The sequence below is a fragment of the Metopolophium dirhodum genome, chromosome 5 (genome assembly GCF_019925205.1).
Source record: "Metopolophium dirhodum isolate CAU chromosome 5, ASM1992520v1, whole genome shotgun sequence".
Classification (NCBI taxonomy): Eukaryota; Metazoa; Arthropoda; class Insecta; order Hemiptera; family Aphididae; genus Metopolophium; species Metopolophium dirhodum.
In genome coordinates, this window is record NC_083564.1 from 35,113,195 (window position 1) to 35,128,344 (window position 15,150).

The following is a 15,150-nucleotide window of genomic DNA, read 5'->3' on the forward strand; positions in this document are numbered from 1 at the left end:
GAAGTTATACTTCTAATTATTTCTTATTATATTTTAACACCAAACTTATTCTACAGTATTCTGAACAGTAGAAAATTCTACAACAAACCAACATTTAATAATATATATTTTGAATCGTTTGAATATATTTTTATTTCATAATACACATTACTACATTAGGTTTTTACTTTTAAGTTGGGTACGAGCGTACCGATGTACCTAGGTACTCTTAATCTTAAAATATTGTTTTAAAAAGTATAATATATTCTACATAGCTTACCAGTTGCCATATTTTAACATAATATTATGTAAAATACTAATTTTTCTTTCGTTATTATAATTATAATTATAATTATTTTTTTTTTAATAGTAGAAAAATGTTTTAATGTGTACATCGCATCGTCTTGTGTTTTTGTGTGAAGATTAAATTGGAAAGCCACTCGTGATTATTTTTTCCTTTTGTTTCTAGTTAATTGTATGTAGGTACCGCACAACTACTTCAATACGTTTGTGGTTTATTGAGAAATGTACCAACTCTTCAAAACTTAAAGTTCTTGAAAGTCTTAAGATTTTCATTTCGATTACGTGCATTAGCAACTGTACTACAATATTAATCGAGTTATAGTTTTTCTTTACCACAATAACCCCGCACTCTCTAATTAATTAATTATAAAATCAAATTCATAACGAAATCCAATTTCATATCATTACTTGCTCAGTATCTAAAGAAACCGCATTACCACCCGTATATACATAATATTACTTATAAATTGTTGTTTGTAAATTACTACAAAGACAATTAATAAGATGTCATAGTGTCAAATATAGTGAGTAACCGGTAACAAACATTTTAACTTTAAATCAAATTATTATACTAGGGGTTCAATCCAATGTTTACCAACTGCCGCTTATTGAACACATATTTTCTCAAATTATTAATATTATAAAATATATACACTTATTAAAAAATTTGTTATACTTGTGATATGTTTGCACTTTTAAAAATATAAAGCAAATACTAACAATACTAAATAAAAAAAAGACTAAAGCAACCCCTCATGGCAAACAAACGCACATAAACTGATTGGTATAAATATAAATTATATATTATTATATATATATATCACTCGCATTGTGTTCTGACGGTATATTCATTGATAATAGTAAAAATAACAATAATAATAAAACAAACTACGCGCAAACCTTTTAAAAATACACCTTTTCAATTTTTTTTTATAATTTAGCATAGGACAATCGATTGACATGTCTTAATCACCATTAAATATCTATTTCGACATTGTATGATATTCAAAGCGTTTTGGTTAATGTAGTTTAACGTTTAACCATATTTCTAGTGTCAGTGTATTTTAATTTACTAAGGTTACGTATAATAACACCAGTTAAAGATTTTCACAGATATTAAGTTTATAATTTTTGAAAATTATAGTTATATTTTGTTTGGTTATATAATATTATAATTTATTATATTATCACCGAACAATATCGAATACATAAAAAAACTATACAATAAACTTCTCCAGAAACTCTGAAAAATATAAGGAGATAATAAAACAGTCTAGTTGTAAAGTTTTAGTATTTATACATATCACTATGATGTTATTTGAAGTGTAAACTGTAAAGACTTATATAGAGGGATAAAAAATATCATATATAAATTATTATCAAACTACCTATTCAGCAAAACAAAATGGTTCTAATAATAGCTGAGATGGTATATAATGTATATTATTATGAACGACTATCGAGTAAATCGTGTACTATAGATATATTGTAATAATAACTGTAAAATCGTCGAATTCAAATATTTAATCGTCTCGAACTTATATTTATACTAACAGGAATGTATTGATTATTGGATCAAAGCTCTATAAAATAAAATTTATATTAGTTATATGCGTACAGCCAAACAAATTAGGGACCTATACAATAGAAAGGTATGCGAGATTAAAACAGTATTATAAAGTAGATTTATTAATCTCATTATCCGATGACTGATAATAACATGCTCGTTACTATTGGGGATTCGTTATTATTTTAAAGTTGATAATTGTAAAAAAAAAATATATACATTTTTTAAATTCAAATTAGAATTATTATTTTTTTAATTATAAATAAACTTCAAGTAGAGATTAAAATGTTGAACATTCACAACAATTTTAATTCATTTGGTTGGAAAATGAACGATATATATAGGTTTAATAATGTGAAATTAACTATTAAAAACGTTAAGTACTCTGAAGATTAAAACTATGTTTTGAAAAAGTTTCATTGGATGTCTTGAAAAGTAGATCTGTTTGTTTTATTTAATTATTTAATTTTTTTTTTTTTATTACAATGTAAATTCTTCGTCAAAAATCTACTCAAATTTGTTTATCGTGTATGACACGGTTCTAAGTATCTACTAAATATCAGGAAACCTAAGGCAATCTCAATAAATTATCAACTTGTTTATCTGATACTTAAATAGTTCATTATAATAATTATATTACTACACCAAATGATCCATTTAACGTAAGTTTCTCAAAAGTCATTAAAAACAACATTTTTTTTAAATTTTTATTTTTATCGTTTTAAATTTTTTTTTTTCTGTCATATTTGTTTTTTATTTGTACAATCTATATAAAAATATAATTACAATAAGCACAATGGAGGGGTAATACAATCATAGGGCATTGGTCATGGTTGGCTTGAAGAAGAAGCTATTCATTAATAGCACTTCATTAAAAATTTAATGGATCACCCCATACTCTACAATTGACTATGGCACTATTTGTGATGGTTAATTTTAGTTAATAATAGTCTAGAATAAAGTCGAGAAGTGTCATAGAAGTAATTTCACCGCTGAAAATGTGATAAGGACAGCGATCGTTTTAAAGTCTGCAAGAAGCTCTGACAATGACAATTTAGCGGTTAAAATTTTCTGTTGCTGTGTAAATTGGTAAATTTTAGATTTTTATCGGGTTATTGGTCTTATAGATATATGTTTTATCATAGTGATTAAAAATATTAAACTCTGTGATTTCTTAATGTCGGTAGATTTTTATTTTATCTTATCTTTCATAGGAAGTGTCACTACTGGGTGGCTTCTTTCATCAATCCCAGTCATGTTAATGTAATATTTTAGCCCATTTCTTATTGTGCCCTCAGGGTACCAGATTGTATATTTCATTTAAAAAAAAAAAAAAATCTTATCTTTAAAAAGTTATGATACCACGTGGGAGTCCTCGATGCATGGAGACTTATCGATATATAAACCTGTACGTAAGTCGATTGTCAAAAAATATGGGCGTGTATAGCGTGCACTTGAAAATAACCACAAAAGAATTATTGCGCTTATCGCTTTTTATAATGTACCAGCAACCGTGGTTCGCCGTAACAGGCGTGTAAAGTATGTGACGAGTACGCATTGCGCAAACAATCTTGCCGAGAGGGATGCACATGTCAAACCGACTGTGCACTAATGGACACTAAACACAAGTCAAGCATTAACTGAATGTAAAAAGCAAAAACCATTCGTGGAAGTCAGCTAGACGTCTATCTACACTCACTAGATTCTAGAGTTGTGGAAGATTTTGGATTTTTTTTTATTGTTAAAAAATGTTTGAATGGCATTTTAAAGGTGACCTTAAATAACAGAATATAACAATTTTTTAAACAGTAATAACAGCTGCTGACATTATACCATAGTTAAGTTATATGATAATTGATAACATTGAAGAAATAACGATTAATTATTATACCGACGTTAATCAACATTTTCATCGGCTACGCCATCGTCCTAGTTAAATGTGCATTTAAATTATACCGACTTACCAATATGTAGCCCAGAAACCTTTTTTATTTATTTTTTTCCGTATAGACCGCTAACATGGGGGGGGGAGGAGTGAAATACGTTACACCTTCCACCTTTCTAACCTAATCTTTCCACATTATAGCATAATTTAATGTAAATTAAGAACAATAGTAGGTACTCAAACGGACAATACAACCACAAATACGAGATAAACTGGACATTCTCTGACTTACCAACCGTCACAATATGCATATTCTGTCATGATTTTCGTCCTTGAAATCTACGTTAACCTCCCTTGACGGTGCACTAATTTTCACACAACAGTGCCGGGGACAGATCAGCAGACCTTTAAAGGTGGTCAATCGGTAGATCTTCTCTCTAGACCTACGCAGCAAATCTGAAGATCCAGCCCCAAAGCCTAGTATTGCCTAGTAGGCCTAGTATTGCCTACTAAGCCTAGTATTGACTAGTAAGCCTAGAACTGCTTGGCTTACCACGGATACTCGTTCTATCTAATAAACTAGGTGCGTCAATGTGACCATTATATATCGATCCGAAATGAAACGATGATTGCGACAACGTTGCGAGTAGAGAAATATGGAATTAGTTTCTGGGTAGAAAGAAAGTGTATACGAATTGGTTCTCGATAAGAATAATTACATTCCATCATAAAGATGTTCAAATAGGTCCTCACAGGTCTAAAAAGGTAATATTAGTAGGACCTGACGACTGCGATTTTCCACACTAAACATATTTGATCAGAATTTTCATCTACTTTAGAACGAACTAGTACCTATAGGTATATAGTTGAAACTTGAAAAAACTAGTTTTAACATAATTGTATTATTAATTACCATAATGAAAGTTTGTCTCAACTATTTCATAATATTATGTTGCCTATAAACAATAAGCATTTTATACACAAAAATAAAATGAAATAATATTATGTACAATTATTATTTACATTATATTATTAGTACCTATCAGATAAACCGTTTTACCTATAACTAAACTAAATTTTTTTATTAAAAATCATGAAATTAATGGAAATAAAATGTTGAAAACAAAATTTTCACAAAAATATACTCTATAAAATGGCCATCTTTAATTGTTTCAAAAATAATTATTTAACTTTTGTACCAAAAAATATAATTAAATTAAATAATAAAATACGTGTAGTCCTCGTCTCTGCGAGTCTTATAAAAAAACAGATTTATGATATATTTATTATCTCAGGAGATATCGCAATGGGTAAATGACGCCCTGTATTATACCTATATAGTAAGTACACATCTGTGGTGCGCATAAATGTGTACAATTGGTATTAGAGTTTTTCAAGAATAAATTGATTGGAAATCTTTAATGCTACGGCCGACCGTGAGAACCGCTCAACGTGTGTTTAGCGATAGGTTTAGGTAAACAAAGCGTAGGTGTCTACAGCAGTCCTAATAAACGATCCTAATTCCTAAGTTTCCAGGTGTAATATATTATATTAAAAATGGAGTGAATTGTCAATAGACAATGTTGCACTAAGTACCCCGTTCAATACAGACAGGTAGGTACCTAATTTTAAGTGATGACAATCAATTTCCATTGTGTTTAAATTAATACCAATGTTATTTACACTAATAAATTTCATTATATTTATTATTTTTTGTGCATAATTGGAACACAGATAAGTCTATTTTATTAACATAATACGCACTGTATTTAGTAACATATTAAATTTTAGTAAATTAAAAACTGTCACTCCGCATTTTATTTTTTTTAATTAAACTTCAAAAAAATTTTAATTCATTCAAGACCCTTTAAAAACCTTTAGTATTAACTCTAAATACCAGTACGACTCATTTGTTCGTTTGGCAGTTTAAACATATAATCCACACAACAAAGTATCTACTATTTATTTACAGTTTACCTATAGGTACCTGAATTATAATTCAAAATCATGATTTTAATTTATAGGTAACTAGTTAGTAGAATATAATAATAAACTAATATTTTTTTATACGATATAATTGTAAATTATTTCATCAAAAATACTCACCAAAAAATGTGAAATTGTTCCAATAAAATAATATTTATGATCAGATACTCATCCAACTATAGATAATAATGTTACATACAAAGTTATAATTTTATGAACCATTGTATAGATTTTAACAATACACTAATATATTTTTTCACTAAGGATAATAATAATAAATTAAACAAGTGTGATGTAAAATTCCAAAGGAAGTTTAAGTTTCTGGAACTTTTATAATAATTCTATATACTCTCTTTACCAATAAATTGTTTACCTTGCTCTTCATACAACTTTCTGAACAAAAGTAGATAGCTTATGGTAGGGTTAATGGTTTTCTAGAAAAAAATAATGGACATTTTAACACAACCTGCATACCTACATATTATATTACTATGAAAGTATGAAAGCAAAATTTCAAATCGATCGATTATTACCTGCATGGTAATAATATACAAGCGAGTAATGCATATTCCAAAAAATTTTATCATACTTCAAAGTTTATGTTTACGTAATTTTACTCAACTCTATTTACAACGTAATAAGCAGGACCAGTGACGTAGCCAAGATTATGAAAGATATAAAAGTTTAACAGTTTTCATGTATAAATAATATAAATACCTAATGCATTTATTAGTATTGGAAAGGTATAATGTGTTGAGGGGGGGTTAAATATCTACCCACCACTGAAAGATTCACGGCTTTTTTACCAAAATATACTCTGTCTGAATGAGGAATTATCCTAGTGTAAATTCAGAGTAAAAATAAATTTAAGTATAAACAACTTTTATTGTAATTTATTTATTTTTATTAATTTTTAGTGCTAACTTATAGTGCTACTATATAATATATATCTTAACATTAGAAAGAAAAGTTAGCAATTTATATGTGACAATTTTATTTATAAATATTAAATTAATTATAGTAGTAATATTAATATATGACAGTTATCTTATAGAAATAGTGTTTTTTCTCACTTCTTATCTACCCATGTATAAACATTTTTTTTTTATTAATTAATAAAATTATAAGAAAACATGCACCCATTGCATTCATAATTATATGACCAACAATATATTATGTAAGAATACAAAAAAAAATATCAAGATGTATAGGTCAAACGACTTTACAGATCTGAAATGAGTATCCATATATAATAATATTATACGTTTGTATGATCACTGTAGTTTGAGAAGAAAAAATTACCTATATCAGTTAATTGAGCGTAGAAACCTGTAGCTATAGGTCATAAATCTAAATATTATAAGACTAATTAATGATACAAACACTGCATTGGTTTTTTTTTTAATCTATTCATTCTTTTTGGTGCGAACAAAATCAAATTATGACTTTCGATTTATATTTATAAACTTTTTATTTTTATTCGAGCATAATCGTTTTAATATCGTATTTATGTAGTGAATTGTTAATATTAAACGACGTACAAAATGGGTTTTCACTAAACTGTTATTTAATGTTGATTTATTGTTGTCAAAAATATATAAAAAAAATACCTTTGTAAAAGTTTTTCAAAAAAAATAATTTAATAGTAGGTAGTAGGTATAAAAGTAGTATTTGAAATCACATCTTGGAAATAAACGTAATCTGTGACCACAGCGTGTCGTGTCTGTACTACATAATATGGACAACTATAGATATAATAATATATTTTATTAAAATATATTATTTACATACGATCACTTTTTATTTTCAACATCCATGTTGATACATGTTAAAAGTTAATCCTTTCTCATAGACAGTGGCGTAAACTGGGGGTCGCACGGGGTCACACTTGCGACCCCTGAAAATATCATAGGGTCGCAAGAGTATCTTTTTGCGACTCCAAAAAATCACGATTTCAGTTTTCAAAAAATTGAAATATCAATATAATAATAAATTAACAAATTTATATTTTGAGAACCAATGTTTAACATTGTTTTGAAGCACTGGAATTATTATAATATTGTATCCTTTCCACATTTCTTTATAGTTTTGTCATTAACCATTATCTATTATTATACCAATATGTATATTTATATTTTATTGTGATCGGCCGACTCGAGTCTCAATGGCAGCTGATAGTAAAAACGTGTCATAGTTTAAAATTATTATTTATTTGTTTTATACTTGCATTTATTTTTGACAATTGTATTATTTTATTTCTTATCCGCGAACGATTCAAAATCAAAAGTGTTTCGATAACTTGCTAAAATTGGATAAATTTATTGTAAAAATATCGAAAAAGTCGAAAGTAAGTGTCTATTTTTTCTTTAAATTCGTACAATTATTTAGTACACATACCTATTTAGTATGCATTAAGTTTAAAGTAGCCCTTAAAATATATTACTGATTTATATTATATTAAAACTACAATTTTGACAAATAAAAAAATATATATTTGATCTGTAAGTTAATTTTTAAATTAATTATTAAGATAATATTATATTATTGAGCAAATTAAATTTATTTTGGTATATATTTTTTGTATTATTTCGGTACTAATTGTTGTACCTGCTTAAGAAAAAATACTAATACAAATGCTCAGAAAAATGTTAGCTTATCTGAAGAAAACCTCCATTCCCCAGGAAAAAAATGAAAAATGGTACCTAAATCTAGTGAATAATTAATTTCCTATCATATATTTAGTATTCGTATACAATTTATTGAAATTATATTTATAATAATTTAATATCATTAAATATTTAAGGATATTTTGTTAAATACCTACTTCTACCAATTTAAAGTGAAAATTCTTTAACTAGTTACCTACGTAAAATAAATAATAGTAAATGTTTTGGTTAATTTGTGTAGTATAAAAGTGATAAATATGTATTTAAACATACAAAATCAAATACAAATATAAACAGTACATATTATAAAAATCTAAATAGCAGCTGTTATTTAAAATATTAATTTTATGAAATAAAATAATTGTTGTATTTTATGTATTCATATATTCTTTAAGAAAATTATACATATTTTATTGACGGTAGTCAGTAAGTAATTATTACCCTACTAATTATAGTGCATATTCATAATATATACCAAATACCAATAGATACAATATGACAATATGTGTTTAAGCCTTTAGGGTTAAAATAGTTTTGTTGAGCTTATGTACTTGTAATATTAAATATAGAATAAAAGAAAACATTTTTGGGGAGGTGTGATGGGCTAAGCCCTCCCACAAGTCTGTACAACCTAGAAACTTATTGCAACCCTAACAGTTTAGCCCAATTTACGCCACTGCTCATAGAATTTACCAACACTTAACATTCATCATAATTTAAATCATTTAGATGATATTTTTATTAACTTTAATCGAGCGCTGATGAAAGAATTTATTTTTCATCATCACTGCTTATTATCGCGTGTAACGTCCGAAAAACTATAATATGATATAAAAGCCAAATGGCGCGTATTGTAAAATTAAAAAATAACCTCCCTTACCTCGACTGAATAGTGTATTTATTATGTAATTATTTTAATATTGCTCTCACACCTTAATTCAACTATATATTTTTATGAATCCATCGTTAAGTCTAACAAGGCAGTATTTGATGGATCCAAAAACACATAAGGATCAAAAAATAATATTCTTAAAAAAATTAAAGAAAACAACGTTCATTTGTGTTTACTGTGGGTTTTAATGTACTTCGTCGTTGAATAGGAAACTGTTATAATGGATGTGTTAAATTTGAATTCTATGATGAATCGTTGTACTTGCTATTAGCTACGCACAACTGACAACTATTTTATAATAGTTTGGAATATTATAGACTACACGATAAATCATTTAGCACTGTATTACTATAAACAGTCCAAATTCAAGCGTATTGAATACAATATTTTATGGTTTATTTTATATGTATTATATATTTATATTATATTATATGTATATGTATATTGTACGTATATTATACTGTAATGTCCATATACAGGATTTATATTTATTTTTTCAGAAACCCTAAAGATCGAATACTCAAATTCTCTACTGTTTTGAATAATATTATAATTTCAAGTTGTCTCGAGACATTTACATGGGTATACTATAATATGCCATATGCGAGTAGTAATAATATTCTCATAGTCAGGACCGGAGTACGAATTATGCCGTCCAATAGTTGGCTTAACATAATATATATTAAAATACAGTCTGTGGTTCCCAAACTTTTTAGTTCATATACATCTCTTAAAAAAGAAAATTTGTCCTCCGACTCTCATGAAGGTATTGAATTGAAACGGGAAGTCGCTTTGCTACACCTATTATATTAGTGTACTTCATTATTGATTAAGTCTCTGTTACATGGATTTGTTAAATTTAATTTCAAAGATAAATTATTGCATACTTAATATTACTTCGCTTAGGATCTAAAAAAAAAAACCTTAAATGTCTAAAATTATTTAAGAGGATGTCAGTGAAATATTTATTTTCTCAATGTACCCACGCGCATCATAAATAAAACGTAATCACTTAAAATCAGTTTTTATGATTTTTAAGTAATTTTAGAGTAAAATGTCTAATTACAAAAATTATGGAGGATAATATTTCCGAGGGCTGAATATCAGTTTTAATTTTTTTATTATTCGATTATATATCCAATATAAAAATAAAAATAATTTTTATAAATGACTATCTATTCAATTGTTTAGAGACAATATTTAAACAAACCCATACGTCATACCCACATAAATGTTATGCTCTATTATTTTTTTAATAGTCGATTTAACCCTAAAAATACTCATAAATATAAAAAAAAATGATTTTGCATGAATGAATTTTGTCTATGATGTGGGTGGACCAGAGAGAATAAAACAAATAGTGCACTGGAATTCCTTAACTTCGTTTGTTTATTATTATTTTCATTTGTTTTACGCAGACGGAATATTATCTTAGTCTTTTCGTATACAAAAAAAAAAAAAAATAATTAATGCGAATAGTGTGTTTTGTCTTTGTATTAGAGTTAAAAAATTATATTAAAATACATCACACAATGTCTGAAAATAAGATAATATAAATAGTTCATTTTCACTCATCGTCGCACATTTTGGGAACTGCTGATAATATTATATAACTTTAGGATAATAATAATATGCTGGTTGTAGATGTACGTGTAATAGTTGGTGCGGGTTAGTGTTTACCACTTACCGCGATACACCTGGTGCAGTGGTGCAGGTTACCGCACGATACCTACATGTTCACTTCGGGAAAGTTGAGCCGGGTTCACACTACACCGTGTTGGGGGGGTTACAATAGTCCGGAAAGTAAAAATACAGAACGTATGTCTTTTTATGCTCATACCAAAATGCAATACCAATGATATGAATATTGTACCTGATGATAACATAACATAATTTTTTTTTTGGTTATTAAACTTTTCCGCGCATAAATGTAACCACACGGTCAAAATTTGAATATATTCAACTATACCTATGCGGTATCGTTTGGTAACTGTGATTATTTTACACGTCACGATGTAGATAATAATATGTGCACTTTGGACGTATACACAACGGATTCGTTGAATTCTCGGTTGGTGTTATTACGAAAGGCTATAATAATATTATAGGTAATATTAACATTATACGATACACGTCTTATATGTCGTATACCTATGGTGACCAGACGTACTTATTTTATAAGGACGCAGTACTTCTTTTTGAAGACATGTCCTATTGTCCTAAATAAATTGCTGGAGTATACCAAAAAGTACTTATTTGAAATGATGTAACAATTCCAAGGAGAAATTTGTTTTAAAATAACCCAATAATTAAAATTCATACATTTTTTACATCTTTAATTTGTATGGAAAAAATAAAATGCATCCTTATGAATGTTTTGCAAAAATTTGTGATCGCCAGAGTGGTGGCACTGTTTTATCAACGCTTCGCCATGATCATAGATAATAGAAAAATCTATTATCCATGGGCAATGTACATGATCATGAAGATTAAAGATATCTCTAATCTTAATGGGCATGTTATTATTTACTATCTATGGCGGCAAGGCCTCCTTGTTGTCTTGATTTACGGTAATGTTTACTGCTATTAATGATGATTACAATTAATCAAATAAATTATTATAATACAGCAAAATTATTTTTTTTTTTCAAATGGCTCCGTCTCGTAATAAGTGTAATTTTAATAGTGATTTAGAAAAAAGAATTTCCGTTTATGAAGTCAACTTTAAATTCAACTAGCATTGTTTATTGTGAAATATGTAAATGTGAAGTCGATATATCGAATAGCGGTCGCTATAATATAAATTCATATTTATCTAACAAAAAAAAAAAAAAAACATCAATTGGCTCTAAAGGCTGTTTCATCGAGTGGAAAGGTAATCAACTAATTTAAAGATAATACTTAACCATTCTTTAGATAAATATATAATTATTGTGGTATGTTTCAAAATGAATAAAAGTTATTTAATTCGTATTGTATTTTATATCTAACTATAATATTATAATATGTTATATTGTAAAACCTATAGGCTTTGTACTTCTTTTTTTTTTAAATATCTGGTCACCATTGTGAGGTATCCCTCACGCAAAGGTTGTGACGTAGTTCGCCTAGGACAAACATTTTTTTTTTATTAAAAGTTCGAACATATTTTACTTCTCTGGATGTGGCGGCGGCGGTGTACTGCTGGACGAAATACGTTTTTATTAGGTTCCATGATATTCCGTGGAAATACGTCTAATAAATGTTTGACGTATCGGACGTGGCGTGGGCTTATGCGCGCTGCTTCAAATATTAACAAATTACCAATTTTAGAGAGTTGTTTCTATAGGTTTTGAAAATGTCAAACCTTTATAAAATAGGTTGCGTTGTTTTCTTCATCGTATACAGTGCAAAATACCTACGGAAAAGTTTTGAAAGCTTCTGCAGAATATGATAATGGTTTGACCACTAATTTTTTTTTCCATCCTGCAACTTATGTCTGAAAAACAAAACTGAGTTTATGTTCTTCAGAAACACGTCGAGATCCAGATAAATATCTCGCATGTGTACCTATATATAATATGCAATCGTATTCTCCTGTTGCTCCAGGGCAAACTAATTATTTACCCTGTGTCTAGGACGCAAATGTATGATCCTTTTTTTATGGTATAACACTGATGCATGTAATGCGAATGAAATGAATAATGTTAGGTAATATATTAAATACAGTAAAGGCCGAACATGCGTATTGCGTATAAAGTAGACAATTATTATCCTTTTCCTTTTTCGTTATAATATGGACATTATTCAGTAGGTACCTAGGTACACTAAATATAGTATATGGTCGTACAAAAAATGAGATTGTTTTTGATAAATAAGATTCCTTATATTACTTCGATTACAGACGTAGTACCATTTATTTTAAAGAAAGAAAGAAAGATATTTATTTTTTTTTAATTTTGTGATTTGTTTTATCTACAGCAATAATCTAACACCAGTGGAGGCTATCCTATATATCATGTGTATCGACTGATTCACATACTTTACCTCCGAAGAAGTGCTTTGCATATATCCATAATTAGGATGTTCAGAAAACTTTAATTTAAATTTTTTAATTTGCCCCGTGAATCTTATTCAGTATAGCTTAAAAATGATTCATACAAAAAGTGTATACTTATATAATTACGAAATATCAACATTCTAATACTTTTATACTAAATAACTTACGCTATAGATACAGCCATATAGGTATCTGGTATATCCGATAATTCAGTATGCGCATGTAGCTTTATACAGATTACAGCCACACATTGTTGACTATCAAAATATTATTTAATCATCGTCTTGAAATGGTTCGTCACATAAGTCTCATTTTCATAATAAGCCTCGATGTTATGGGAACTGAGGAGTGAAATCAAAATGATTATGTCGATTCTCTTTCACTAAAGAATTCTTTATTTTAATTTTATGTAGATACCGCTATTGTAATATCTGCAAACGGTTACCATTTATCTGACGGTAGATAATTATTATGTTCTGCCACATGCACTATACAGCTAATTTGACATTATATTAATTTATGAAATAATTTAAGTGATCATCTTCGAGAGCCAATTAATTTGATATTTATGGACTGTGCGTAATACATTTTAAAATGTTTGCCGCAATCTTTGTAATAACTAATATCTATACTAGCAAACGGTGATAATTTAAATGTGAAACTATGTAGACAAAATATTCTCTTCATTTATAACATAATATTGTGAACATAATATTTTATGATTATGAAGGTAATTATATTGTATAAATTAAATAACGGAAATTAAATTAAATTACCAATGAATATTATCACACGTCCTATAATAGGTTAATATAACTTTGAAAAAGAAATTGTTTAGGTACCTTATTATATACACCTAGAGTGGTTTTTACAATATTATTAAAATTATTTTGATAAAAAAAATTAAGTTTTTTTATTATGTAATAAACATTTACGTGCATAATGATATTTTTAATTTATATAAATTCGTGAGAAATAACATTTCTTTCGTAAAAATTGTCTTGCAAAGTCGTATTCCCGCTTTTATTACAAGAGTTTACCCACTTTCAACACTTTAATATAAACATTAATCTATGACATAATATAAGATGCTATTATTACACCCTTTGAGTTCATGCAAAAACTGTTTCCATTCCAATGAATTTAGCAAAAAAATAAGAACGTACTAATTCAACGACTTTAAAATTAAAATTGCCCAATTATTGATTTTTTCTTACTATCATTATGGTAAAATCTTCACGCACCGAAAGCGTAAATAAATCGGACGATATTTATTATGTGGTTTCTTAATAAATTATAACTTGTCACCGACTGAATGTACAATACAATATCCTTAACTGTATACGCGTGTCTGGTGTCTTACACTCCTTGTGTGAGGACGGACACCAGGCAAGACGTGTCTTATACTCCAACTGTAAGAAGTTGATAATATATATAATGTACAAGTCAACAGCAACACTTAAGTAGGTGTATAAACATTAAAAATGTTATGAATTGGTTTATATTTTGAACAATGTACCGTTTGTCATTTCATTGAGATGGTAAATAACTTAGTCTGGATGATGTTACAATTTCGGGAACTCCTTTGTTTGATCCTGTTTTATGACAACTGTTTCAAGAGTCTGTTTATCTGATACTGTACAATAATTATTGTTTGAGAATAAAGTTTATGGCTTAGAATTATAACAGAAAACGGGCATATTGCCTTTTTGGGTACCTACAGCCCACAAGTAGTTTCTTCTATATTTTAAATGACCAGCTTGCATATAACACAACTTTGGAATTAGGTAATATATTAAAAGTTTTATATTTTAAGTTTGTTTAAAATCTGGG

At 27.7% G+C, this 15,150-nt stretch overlaps 1 protein-coding gene across 3 annotated transcripts in view; it reads left to right on the forward strand.

The window, feature by feature from the left end:
* LOC132944917 (orexin/Hypocretin receptor type 1-like) overlaps window positions 1–15,150 on the forward strand; it is a 158,504-nt gene that overhangs the window by 42,700 nt on the left and 100,654 nt on the right. The window lies entirely within an intron of this gene.